Below are 12,446 nucleotides of genomic sequence, written 5' to 3'. Positions count from 1 at the left end.
CACCTTTAGCTTACTGATGACCGATTTGCATGTTCACTAAGATTGTCTTCAAGAAGGCTACTACTTGCATCCTTTACATCTAATAACACACTACAGCATATTCCTGCAACCAGAGAATTAATAGCCTGTCACCCCATGAACTAATGCTCACGGTGACAACACACATATGTGACGTTCATTAAACACACAAAGCCACATACTCACAAAGTAGCCAATCTAACTGTTACCTCACGATTGGCTCTAAATCCCCCTACGATACTCCTCTTTCAAGTTGTCCAAAGTTGGTTACCCATTCCTAACGGGTCACAGACACAACTCGCCACACAACACCTGCTGGAGAGGAACCAAACAGCTTATCCCACATTTAAATGCCCCCACGTCAACCAAGGGTAACTATCTAGACTATTACCTTACATAAAAGCAAGCAACCAGACTCACAGAATTAAGTGTATTATTACTGTTGCAAACTTACAGACTGGGTACCTCTTCAAGTCTCTCACTATGGGCGGAGATCAATGTGCCAAATACCTGTTGAAGAGAAAACAAGCACCCACCCCATTGCAGACAAATCAACAGTGCTCAATTTCACCAATCAATAAAGAAACTCCCCATAATGCAATATTAGCTTCACCAATCATTTGACACTCTTAGCGAGTGTCACAATGAACCATGTATTATCCACTGCCTTTACAAAACATAATTACGTACTGTGCCTGATGTGACTCCCACGCAGAGATTCAAAACTGTTCAATATACAATCAATAAGCTACATAAGCTATTCGGCTAACCTGCAATCAGAAAATGCCACATATGCCATACACTATAACAAGGGCAGACTTCTTCTATCTCCACCCAATCACATGACTTGGCTGTAACCAGAAGACATGTGGATGCACGCATTAATGACTGAGTAGGCTTACTACAAAGCAGCTGCCATCCTTTCGCACATCCTTTGGGTGCCGTGTCACGTTCCGACATGCACAAAACATAATCCTGCTTACTCCTGCAACACACCTCACACAAACACCCACACCCACCCAGCTGCATAGCAAAGAGTCACTATATCCAACCAAATCATTTTAATGATATAAATCTAGCACGTTTGTAGAATTACCTATAGCAGTTGCACAATTACATCAATTTGGCATAACAAATTTATACAGGCTTACATGTTCGCTGGGAGAAAATCCTTCCACGAAATGCAGTTAATCCTGCCAATCAAAGGCCAATTCTCTTACAGCATCTGCAATTAGAAAGTCATGAAACGCTCTCACCTGCCACAGCAATCTGTGACAGGTCCAAACACCCCTAAGGACAGAAAAACCACAACCAGTCCTCACTGGCGATTCCAAAACTAAAAATCACAATGAATAAACAAACTTATATCATTACCTCTATCCGGTTATATGCTCTGTTCTAGTAGCGCTCTAAAGTAATCTCGAACCTGTCACAAGTCAAATGCCACAATGGAACTTTGTTCCCATTCTTCCCTCATACCGCCAAATGCATCCATCGTCGTACTCCGCAGATGTCAGTTTCACAGTCGCTCCTTGTACACACCTTTAGCTTATTGATGACCGATTTGCATGTTCACTAAGATTGTCTTCAAGAAGGCTACTACTTGCATCCTTTACATCTAATAACACACTACAGCATATTCCTGCAACCAGAGAATTAATAGCCTGTCACCCCATGAACTAATGCTCACGGTGACAACACACATCTGTGATGTTCATTAAACACACAAAGCCACATACTCACAAAGTAGCCAATCTAACTGTTACCTCACGATTGGCTCTAAATCCCCCTACGATACTCCTCTTTCAAGTTGTCCAAAGTTGGTTACCCATTCCTAACGGGCCACAGTACACAACTCGTCACACAACACCTGCTGGAGAGGAACCAAACAGCTTATCCCACATTTAAATGCCCCCACGTCAACCAAGGGTAACTATCTAGACTATTACCTTACATAAAAGCAAGCAACCACACTCACAGAATTAAGTGTATTATTACTGTTGCAAACCTACAGACTGGGTACCTCTTCAAGTCTCTCACTATGGGCGGAGATCAATGTGCCAAATACCTGTTGAAGAGAAAACAAGCACCCACCCCATCGGAGATACAATCTGTCATTAGCTGATAATTTGACTGTGTGATGAAAGTTTCTGGGAATGTTTTCGCATTGTGGTAAGTAAACTTTAATACTGTTAATAAAAATAATTTGAATCTTTGTGGTTTTTCTCACTGTCACTCACATTTCTTTCTCCTTCTCTATTTTCTTGTTTTTTAATCAAATTGTCTAAGAATCAGCTGTATACAAAGAAATACGCTCTATGAGGAGCATTAGAGCTGCTGGTTTCACTACCTAGCAATCCTGAGGAGTCTGAAAATAGGCAGTGACAACAATAGATGGATAATTCCTTTTAGACACTACAGGACCCTGATCCATGTCTGCATCCAAAAGCCTTATATCAATATTAGTGTAAATGGTTCCTGTGCTACAGAAGTTGTAATTTCTAGAGATGGTACCATAAGTGCAGAAGAGCCATCGGCACAGGAGGAACTGTCTTAACACCGCCATTGTCAGAGGAGGATTTGTTGGATAACACTGCTGTTAACGAATTCCTTGTAGTGGGTACATAACGAGAACCAGTTGTCAACCAGTCATTGACAAAACGGCACTGAGAAAGACTACTTTATTTCTTGCTTTATTTACAGCTGAGTTGCTAGTGCATGTGGTTCAGCAGACAAATCTGTATGCAGAGCAAGTCAGACAAAATCAGCAGTCTGGCCAGACCTTAAGTGAGGTGAACAAAAGGACAAGCTTGTCTGTTGTTGAACTATAAGCGTGGATTGGAATGAATATCTTAATGGGTATCGTGTTCCCAAGAATGGTGCTTTGCTTGAGTTCAGAACCTACTTTATGTCAGTCTTATGTATCACAGCCTATGACATGCTAACATTTCAGAAAGTTATGTGAAACTATTCACATAAATGATAGTACTCTTGAGTCCTCTAAGAAAGCATCCAAACCGTAATTAACATTATGAGGTCAGACCCCCTGATAATCTTTCTGAACAACATGATTCGTAAGCCATATACTTCCACTACTCCTTTCAATGAATGGTCATCGCTCAAGCAGTACATGCCTTTGAAGCCAATCAAATAAGAATACAAATTGTGGTGTTTAGCAGAGAAAGACAGGCTACGTAACAAAATTTGATATTTACACAGGAAAATCAGACAATGGATCTACAGAAAATTCTCTGTGAGAGCATGTAGTCATTAGCCTAACCAAAGACCTGAAACATAGTTAACAATGTGGTAGCATTTGACACGTTTTTCACCATTATGTATCAAATGCTATTGAACAATGGCATCTATTGTACAGGCACTGTGAGAGCGAATCAGAAAGGGCTGCCTCCAATGATGAGACAAATGTACTATCGAAAGAGGAAGATTTCAGTTCCAGTGTAAACATGGTATTGCAGCTATAAAATGGATGGACAACACACTTGTCACTATTCTGACAACTTTCGACAACCCTACACCACATTTGTCTCAAGGAAGAATAAGGATGGTACTGCCAGCAATATTACTTGTCCAAGAGTTATGGCAACATACAACAACTTAACAGGATGTGTAGATCACTTTGGTTAACTTCAGGAACGTTGTGTAAGTGATCGAAGTTTTCATAAGCGGTGGCATTCACTTCTCTACTTCCTACGAGACGTTGCGATTGTAAAAGCACTTATACTGTACAAAACTAATACAGAACAAGAAGGACACGGAGATCATCTGAACTTTTCAACTCACAAAACAGGTGACTTCACATCCCACTCAAAGGAAGGCTGCTAACCAAGAACACTACACCAACTGGCAAAAGTAGATCATATGCTTATAGGAGAAACACATAAATGGTGCTGAAAGTTTTCTACAAAAACTCAAGACCAGAAAAAAATACAATGCCCTTGGTATCAAACGACACTTCTCCCAGTTTTGTGGAAAATAAAAAAAGATTGTGGCACCCATCTGAACATTTATCTGAGAAAGAAATCTCACTTCTAAACCAGCATTAAATTTTCCACACTGAATATAAACCATTTGTGAACTTACAATTTTGAACATGGCCGATAATAAAAAGCAATATTATAAATTTGTAAACTTAAAATGTAATTTTCTTTAAAATAAAGTAAAAGAAAACAGAAGACACAGCTCATTATTTTTTTTACTTGTAATTGCAACATGTTATCAGCTCACAATAGGGAAATCCATCTCCCACCATAGTTTTAATAGTTCACAAAAGTGCCGTGGAGATAGTTTTGAGTCCTAAATCACAAAAATAAAATTATCAAAAAGTAAATACAATCGGTTGATCACAACTCTAATATCACAGCAAAAAAATTATGTTAACTGAGTTGCTACCAAAAATGTGCCCACGAAAGTGTTAACATGTTGAGTGCCCAGAGGCCACAACAGTGTGTACCACACTACATCATGTGCCTAGCATAAAAGATGTATCCTTTAAGTGTGCAGGAGTCAATGTGATGGTCTATGTAACACTAAATGACGCCATCACTGATCGGAAAATTCACGTGACTACACTTCACACCTTAGTTTTGAGTTTATTTATTTCTTCTTCTGGAGTGATAGTGTGGAGAAACTCAAATATTCAAGAAATAATAAGGGTGTTCAAATAATTATTATTATTATTATTACCACCTCTGAAGCATCCACAAACTGCTTTGAAAGACCAGGCATTTTAACTTTTACACCATTGTACATATATAAAACTATAATATACAGAATGATTAAAGTTAAACTTTCAAAACACTGTAGAAATAAGACCAATGGTCAGAATGACATCAAACTGCGTTAAGACTATTATAGGATAAGGGAAAAATGTATGGCAGAAGAAAAAAGATAGTGTGAAAATTGATCATCAGATGGCAATGTGTGTGTTTGAAAATGTAAATGAAAACACCTGTCCCGTACACGACCCATTAAGTTGGTATAAACACGCCGGGTACACGGCATTTCCTACTTTCACGTCTGTGACATTTGCCACGACTGTCTCAATGCAGGATCGCGCTCTGCCTGTAAAGCTGTATTACAAGAATGATAACTGTGCACACATCGCTCTGCACAAGCTCCGGACACTGAAGGGTTTGAAAAAAAGGCGTTGGTCTGATGAATGCTATGGGTCTGGAGAAAATGATCTGGAAATTAGAAAAGATAGGGTCTTTCAGTGGGCAACCTGGTAGAGGGACAAAACGAATTGATTCAACATCAGTGGCCACAGCAATGTAAGAGGAGATGAGTAGCGGTGGTGGTGAGCAAATGTGTAGTGCACGGAGAATTGTCCAAACATTGGACACGCCCATGAGCGTGAAATCCTATGAAACATCCTTCTTTGCTATCCATTCCGAACTACGCATGTGCACAAGTTGATCCCTGTTGACCTGCCAGCAAGAGAGACCTTTGCTTTAGAATTTCTTGCACGCATGGGAGTGGACAATGATTGCTCGTGGAAGGTCTTGTGGGCAGACGAAGCTCTCTTCCATCCGACAGGAGATGTCAGTACACAGAATTGTCAAATATGGGCAATGGAAAATCCACACGCAAATCAACCAGTACCACTTCATCCTGAAAAGGTCATGTGTGGTGCTGGTTTATGGCATCATTTATCATAGGGACATTTTTTTTTCTAACAAGGGAACCTCCCCATCGCACCCCCCTCAGATTTAGTTATAAGTTGGCACAGTGGATAGGCCTTGAAAAACTGAACACAGATCAATCGAGAAAACAGGAAGAAGTTGTGTGGAACTATGAAAAAAATTAGTAAAATATACAAACTGAGTAGTCCATGCGAAGATAAGCAACATCAAGGACACACTGAGTGCAGGAGCGCCGTGGTCCCGTGGTTAGCGAGAGCAGCTATGGAACGAGAGGTCCTAGGTTCAAGTCTTCCCTCGAGTGAAAACTTTAATTTTTTATTTTCAGCTTATGTGACAAACTCTTATGTTTTCATCACTTTATTTGGGAGTGATTATCACATCCACAAGAAAACCTACATCGGGCAAGGTAGAAGAATCTTTTTACCCATTCGCCAAGTCTACAAGTTAGATGGGTCGACAACATATTCCTGTCATGTGACGCACATGTCGTCACCAGTGTCGTATAGAATATATCAGACGTGTTTTCCCGTGGAGGAATCCGTTGACCTATGACCTTGCGATCAAATGTTTTCGGTTCTCATTGGAGAGGCACGTCCTTTCGTCTACTAATCGCACGGTTTTGCGGTGCGGTCGTAAAACACAGACACTAAACTTATTGCAGTGAACAGAGACGTCAGTGAACGAACGGACAGATCATAACTTTGGGAAAATAAAGAAAGTAAAATTTTCACTCGAGGGAAGACTTGAACCTAGGACCTCTCGTTCCGCAGCTACTCACGCTAACCACGGGGCCTCGAAGCTCATATTCTCCTTGACGATGTATATGTTGCGCATGGACTTCTCAGTTTGTATATTTTACTAATTTTTTTCACTGTTTCATACAACTTCTTCCTATTTTCTCGATTGATATGTGTTCAGTTTTTCAAGGCCTATCCACTGTGCCAACTTATAACTAAATCTGAGAGGGGTGCGATGGGGAGGTTCCCTTGTAAGCAGCTGCTGAAGCGCCATTTTGGAAGCGCTACAATTATCAGCTGCCACTTCCCTACAGCCTGCCAATCACCTGATCTGAATCCGTGTGAGTTCTGGTTGTGGAGCTATCTGAAAGACGATGATGTGTTGTGTTCCAATTGCAAACTTAGCTGCATTGAAGGCATGCATCGCAAAACCCATTCTGAGCATGACCTCGTAAACACTTTGATCAGTTGTGCAACATGCTGCTTCTCAATTTCAACTTGTTGCAGAAAACAGTGGACAGTATATTGAACATGTTTTACGCCAGTCACAAAGAAATTAATAATCTGATTTTATTCATGCTTTTTATGCGGTTCTTGGCCTCTGGACAGTTAAAAACCGATTTTTCCCATCTGATGTGACATGACCTTGCTGTGGTGAATGGGCTTACGTAACTAACAGTACCACGCCTGTACAGGTGTTGTATGATTCATTTAACATTTGTAGACGACTACTATTAAATTATGATGGTTACAGCGCCATCAATTGCTACATTTTATAACTATTTGTCTTCTGCCATACATTTTCCTCATTCTCCATTGCAATTTGACATCATTCTGACCAGTTGTGCTATTTCTACAGTGGTTTGAAAATTTAACTTTAATTAGAATTATCCTGTACATCGTAAAAGATAGTGCAGAGTGGACTACAACTGCTAGTGTACAGACCCAAAACACACTGAGGAAGAATGACATACGAAGCATACCCAACCAACCGACAATGCTTTAAAAAGGACCCCTAAGTAGCATCACATTATTAAGAATGTCTGCCTAAACTACTGTACACTGGCGATAATACAAGTTCAGAGTACCAGGTAGAAGGGCTGGTGGTGCGTGTAAAAACTTCCAGAGCAGTTAAAGGGTTAAACTAATTACTGTCTTGCTATGAACCTTGAGTTGACTATAAAAGATGAGAGTTACCATTGGGGAAAAAAAAAAGTTTCACAGCCCTCTACTTCCATGGGTAGATCACTTTAGCACAGCCAATTTCACTCCATGTGTAGGTTCTTTGACTGAAGAGCAATGCAAAACAATTAACACCCTTATAGGAAATATTTTATAATATAAATTTCTTTTAAATTTGAAACACCTGTACTGTGAGTGAATATCCAATGTCACCAATAACTTTAAAAAAGATTTCCAAAGTATGTACATGTATAAACTAGAAATGTATTTCAAATTTCATCTACTATAGAATAATTACTTACATAGAATCCATCCAGACAGTACTCAATGTTTACTGGGAGGATGACTCATTTGGTGCCATTATACTTCATCACATGTACCGCAACCACTTCAATTGTACAAAATAGTGCAATACTCACTGGTGCCTATCCCAGCACATACCTGTATTTTGCTAGCAAACATCTGTAATGAAGCAGTATTCATAGCAATGTACATCAGGTTGCTCCATACATCAATTGTCAATTACTGAAAGCGATTTGAGTGGATTGAAACCAGCTCTACACCTAGATCATTAAATCTTACAACTACCTCTGCAGGCAAGGTATATTGCATGTGATCAGTAACCTACCCTGCTGCAGACAAAAGTCTGCAACCTATAATAGCGACTTAGGGAGGGAGAACTTTGCCTACTACACAAGACATTAGACCCACAGGCATTTTAGTTTCAAAGACACTTCTCATAAAATTATGTTAATGCTCTTGTGCAGTGTAATTTCTCTCACTGCCAGGCTTTTAGGGGGTGTCAAAGAGATTGTTACATCCCACAGTAATTGGCAACACACTAACGTGTGACACAAGCAGGATTTAGCTGAAATTTCAATATAATTGTGATCTGCACCATTGTCTAAGGTCTACATTAGATGGCAAGGTAATGTAGTTACCAGTTGCAAACCCAACAAATGTGATTGCCAAATCCAGGCCACTCCAACTGATATGTTAACAGAGCAGGAATGTAAAGAATAGCCTATTTATGCTAGCCACGAGGTGTACTGTACTCTTTTTTAATTTATCACAATAATTCTGTGGGTGTATTTTTACCGAGGGCATAATCTGTGTGACTTCAGGTAGGGGGGATTACCTTCACACTGCCCTGAGATACATGCCTCCAAAGATGACACTGGAAACACCATTTTGAAGACGCAAATTTTGGAAAAAAATTAAAATGCTGTTCTTTTTCTATTTGAAAGATTATTGCTTTATGATTACAATGGTAACAGTTTCATTGGTAAATGGTCAGTGAAAGCAGTAAGATACCAGCATCTGAAGAATTTGCAACATCACATTGCAGAAATGAAAGAGTGTACAGGCCGAAGAATTAAGTTTAGTGCTTCACCATGATTTTGCTGAAAACTGATCTGTAACTTTCCTACAAGTACAAGGGTATCTATGATTGGAGTAATGACAAAATTTCAATTTTTACAAGAGTGACATTTTCAAAACAAGACAAGTGTTGCAGTTGTAAGCAATGACAGAGGACATGACATAGCTAGTTTTGCTAGCAATGCGCAAAATTAAACCGCAAACAGGAGCAGAGAAGATCATTATTTTTGAAAGGGTGCTCCCAGATTTTAAAAATTGTTACCAGATGTTCGCATTGAGTAAGTCACTGGTGGCAACTGACTGGGTCTACAGTGCTACTGGTCACAGGAAGCGGCCTGCTGAATGCATGCTACAAAAAATCTTTCCAGAGCAAATACAGCTGTGATTAAGAATGCTGAGGATTTTATGAGAGTCATGAAATCTTACACACCCACAGCCCTCATTCTTTTGTCCAAAGAGGAAATTGAACACCGTAAGCAGAAGAAAGAAGAATGGTCCAAACAAACTACTCATGTGAATGGAACTAAGGGGAAGGGGTGCACATTTTTGGACACAAAGTGATGGGCTAACTCATATTGCACCCACTTCAAACAGCAAGAACAAAGAAATTTCATTTGTTCAGCCAACACCAGGATAATATTCAAAATCTTAGAAGGGGGATGTTCGTGGCGCGTGTGCATGACATGACTGGTGGATTGTAGAGATTATGAACTTAACGAAATTGTAGTGAATTTTAAGATACCACATGGACTAGATGCTGGATATAGGCTTCCAGCTGAAGCACAGAAACACCACCATCAGTGCTCACTTCCTGTTCACAATGTTTTGAAGATTATAAGTGCTTCAGTTCCTATTGGTTCAACAACAAGGCATCACTCTACATCAAAGGAAGATGCTGAAGCAATGGAACACAACTATGGCTAATTTCAGTACAAAACAAAATGCACAGAAGTTGTATAAATTTAAATTGTCTTTGGACCTTTCACATACATTTTGGAACCACTTTAAAAAATGAGGCTCTTACTCATCTTTCAAAATTAAAATTGTGTTAAATAAGGCTAGGTTTTGATTTTTATGAGCCTGTTATGTGATGATAAAACAGGTTTTATGTATGGTAAGAATTTCAATTTTTTTTATAAAACCTGTTCAACCTAAAAGTGGAAGCTCTCCTATGGTACCAATCTACAGAAAGGATTAGGAGGAAGGAAGGAAAAAGTTATGGATTGGCATTTACAAAAAAAATTTCCCATAAATTATAAAAAGTTCAGAACACTACAGTAAAAGAACTTTGACAGAAGTCCAAACGGAGGATTTTTTAATCATAAAGCAATTAACTTTCAAATAAAAAACCAACAAAATATCTAGAACTGTACCAGATATATGCCAGTTTAAAATTTTTCCAAAATTCACATCTTCAAAGTGGTACATGCATCATCATCTTTGGAGGGCTTATCTCAGAGCAGATTTTGTTTGGGAGAAAACAAAAAAAGTAAGTTCCTTATTTAGTCCATTTTAACATATGCTAAATTCAATAACATCTGACAAAGGCATGATTTTGTCCTAGCCTGCCTGAATTGGTATGGACTATGCCTAAGCAGATAAAGGTAGCAATAACTTCTTCCAATTCATTACAGGCTCTATACTATGTCTTTGCACTCCCTCCCCCAACTTCAAATCAAAATGCAGAGACTCAGACATTTAGAACACCAGTTGACTTATAAGCCTGCTTCAACCATGCAAACTATTACAAAGTTTGTAAAGCATTTAAATTTGCAGACAAATCATTCAACAATTTATATCAAGATCTCTCAGGACGATGACAGTTGCTAGTAGTATACAATTACAAAAATTCTTTATAATTCAACATTATCTCCACCTTTTCCTTACCATAGAGAAATCCAATTCAAACAGTGTCACCCCTTAAATGTTAAGCAGTGTTTCCCACAACTGTTACGTGGTTCATTATACTGATTGACATTTCACATCACAATGGCTTACAAGCAATCACTCAAGATCTCAGCAAGGATATCAAGCAAATAGAAGGGGACTGAACAAGTTATTGTATTCACCAAATACTATGAAAGGGGACTTACTAACCAGTGAAGTTCTCAATGCATTGGTTCAATTTTTTTGTACATTCTAAACAAGGTGAGCCCTTCGAAGTATATTGCATGGTTTGGTACAACGTAATTTCTGACTTAAGGAAGTCCTGCGAGTAATCACTTTAAAGTATTTAATGACTAATGAGTGTCACCAGTTAAACATCTGTACAACACAATTACTGTACTTTCACAAAATGCACAGAGATTGTTTTTAGTGATCATCTGATGGTCTGTTTTGTTGTATGATGTGCTAAAATGTAATAATTTGTAATTGGCACTCCAGCTCATCAAAAATAATTTTGTTTTACAGCCCAAACATGGTTTTCAATTTTTCAGTTACAAATAGTGCTTTGTTACTTATTCTTACATGGAACTTACCTCTTTCATAGCACACAACATAGGCAATCCTGGCTGACTTTCACTGCCAGTACACGATCTGCATTTATAGTGATCTAAGGAATGCTCATCACTCTTAAATTAAGGAACCATGACAATCAAAAACAAGTACAGATAATGTTGGCTTACTTGCATATAGCTCAATTTAGTCGGTCCCTCCATCATAACACAGCAATGTTTTGGCCATGCAAACAAGGGTAAGGCAGTAGTACTTACTGACTGGATAGCAAAAAACTGACCTTATCTCCAACACACTAATGCCCAACTTACATGGAGCTAACCCTTTGTTCAGTGACTGGCACAGAGTACCACCTCAACTTGCAGTGCAATCTGATAGTGTCCCACTAAGCACTAATGAAGTACAGCGTATCTAAATCCTGGGTGCTGTGTAAAAGAGCGCCTTTGGTTTTGGATATTTGGCAGGAAGTCCAGCCAAAATACTAATACTGTTCATAGTTATTGAAGCACATACATTTAATCCCTCCTGTATGTTCACAAGGAAGATCCACAAGTTTATTTTTTTTTGTGGATATCTATTAACTATGTACATAGTAAGTTTAAGTGGTAATATTGTTTCAATTTGTAGCTCCATACATTTAATTGGTTAAAGTGAAACCAAGCATACTAAAAAAAGTGTTCACGCTATATGTACAGTGACTTACCAAGCGTGTCAACAGCTGCAGTTCTGACAAAATAAGGTAGCGAAGACATCTTTTCTTTCAAATATTCAATTTTTCATTTTTACTTCTTTCCATATTTTAGGGAAGAAAGTAACCTGTGTAAGGTAGAGAATACATCTAATTCTGATAACTCGATCACTGTAAGTCAAACTTAAGTTCATGCTCATTCAATATCAAGGAAGTATTGGATCAGTCTTACAACGCATTACTTACGTGTGCTACGAGGCATTCTTTTGCAAGATTCATGCACTAGAATTGACTCAAGAAATATTGCAAAGTGAATGCCTT

This window comes from Schistocerca americana, chromosome 1 (assembly GCF_021461395.2).
Source record: "Schistocerca americana isolate TAMUIC-IGC-003095 chromosome 1, iqSchAmer2.1, whole genome shotgun sequence".
Classification (NCBI taxonomy): domain Eukaryota; kingdom Metazoa; phylum Arthropoda; class Insecta; order Orthoptera; family Acrididae; genus Schistocerca; species Schistocerca americana.
This window is presented reverse-complemented; position numbering follows the sequence as displayed.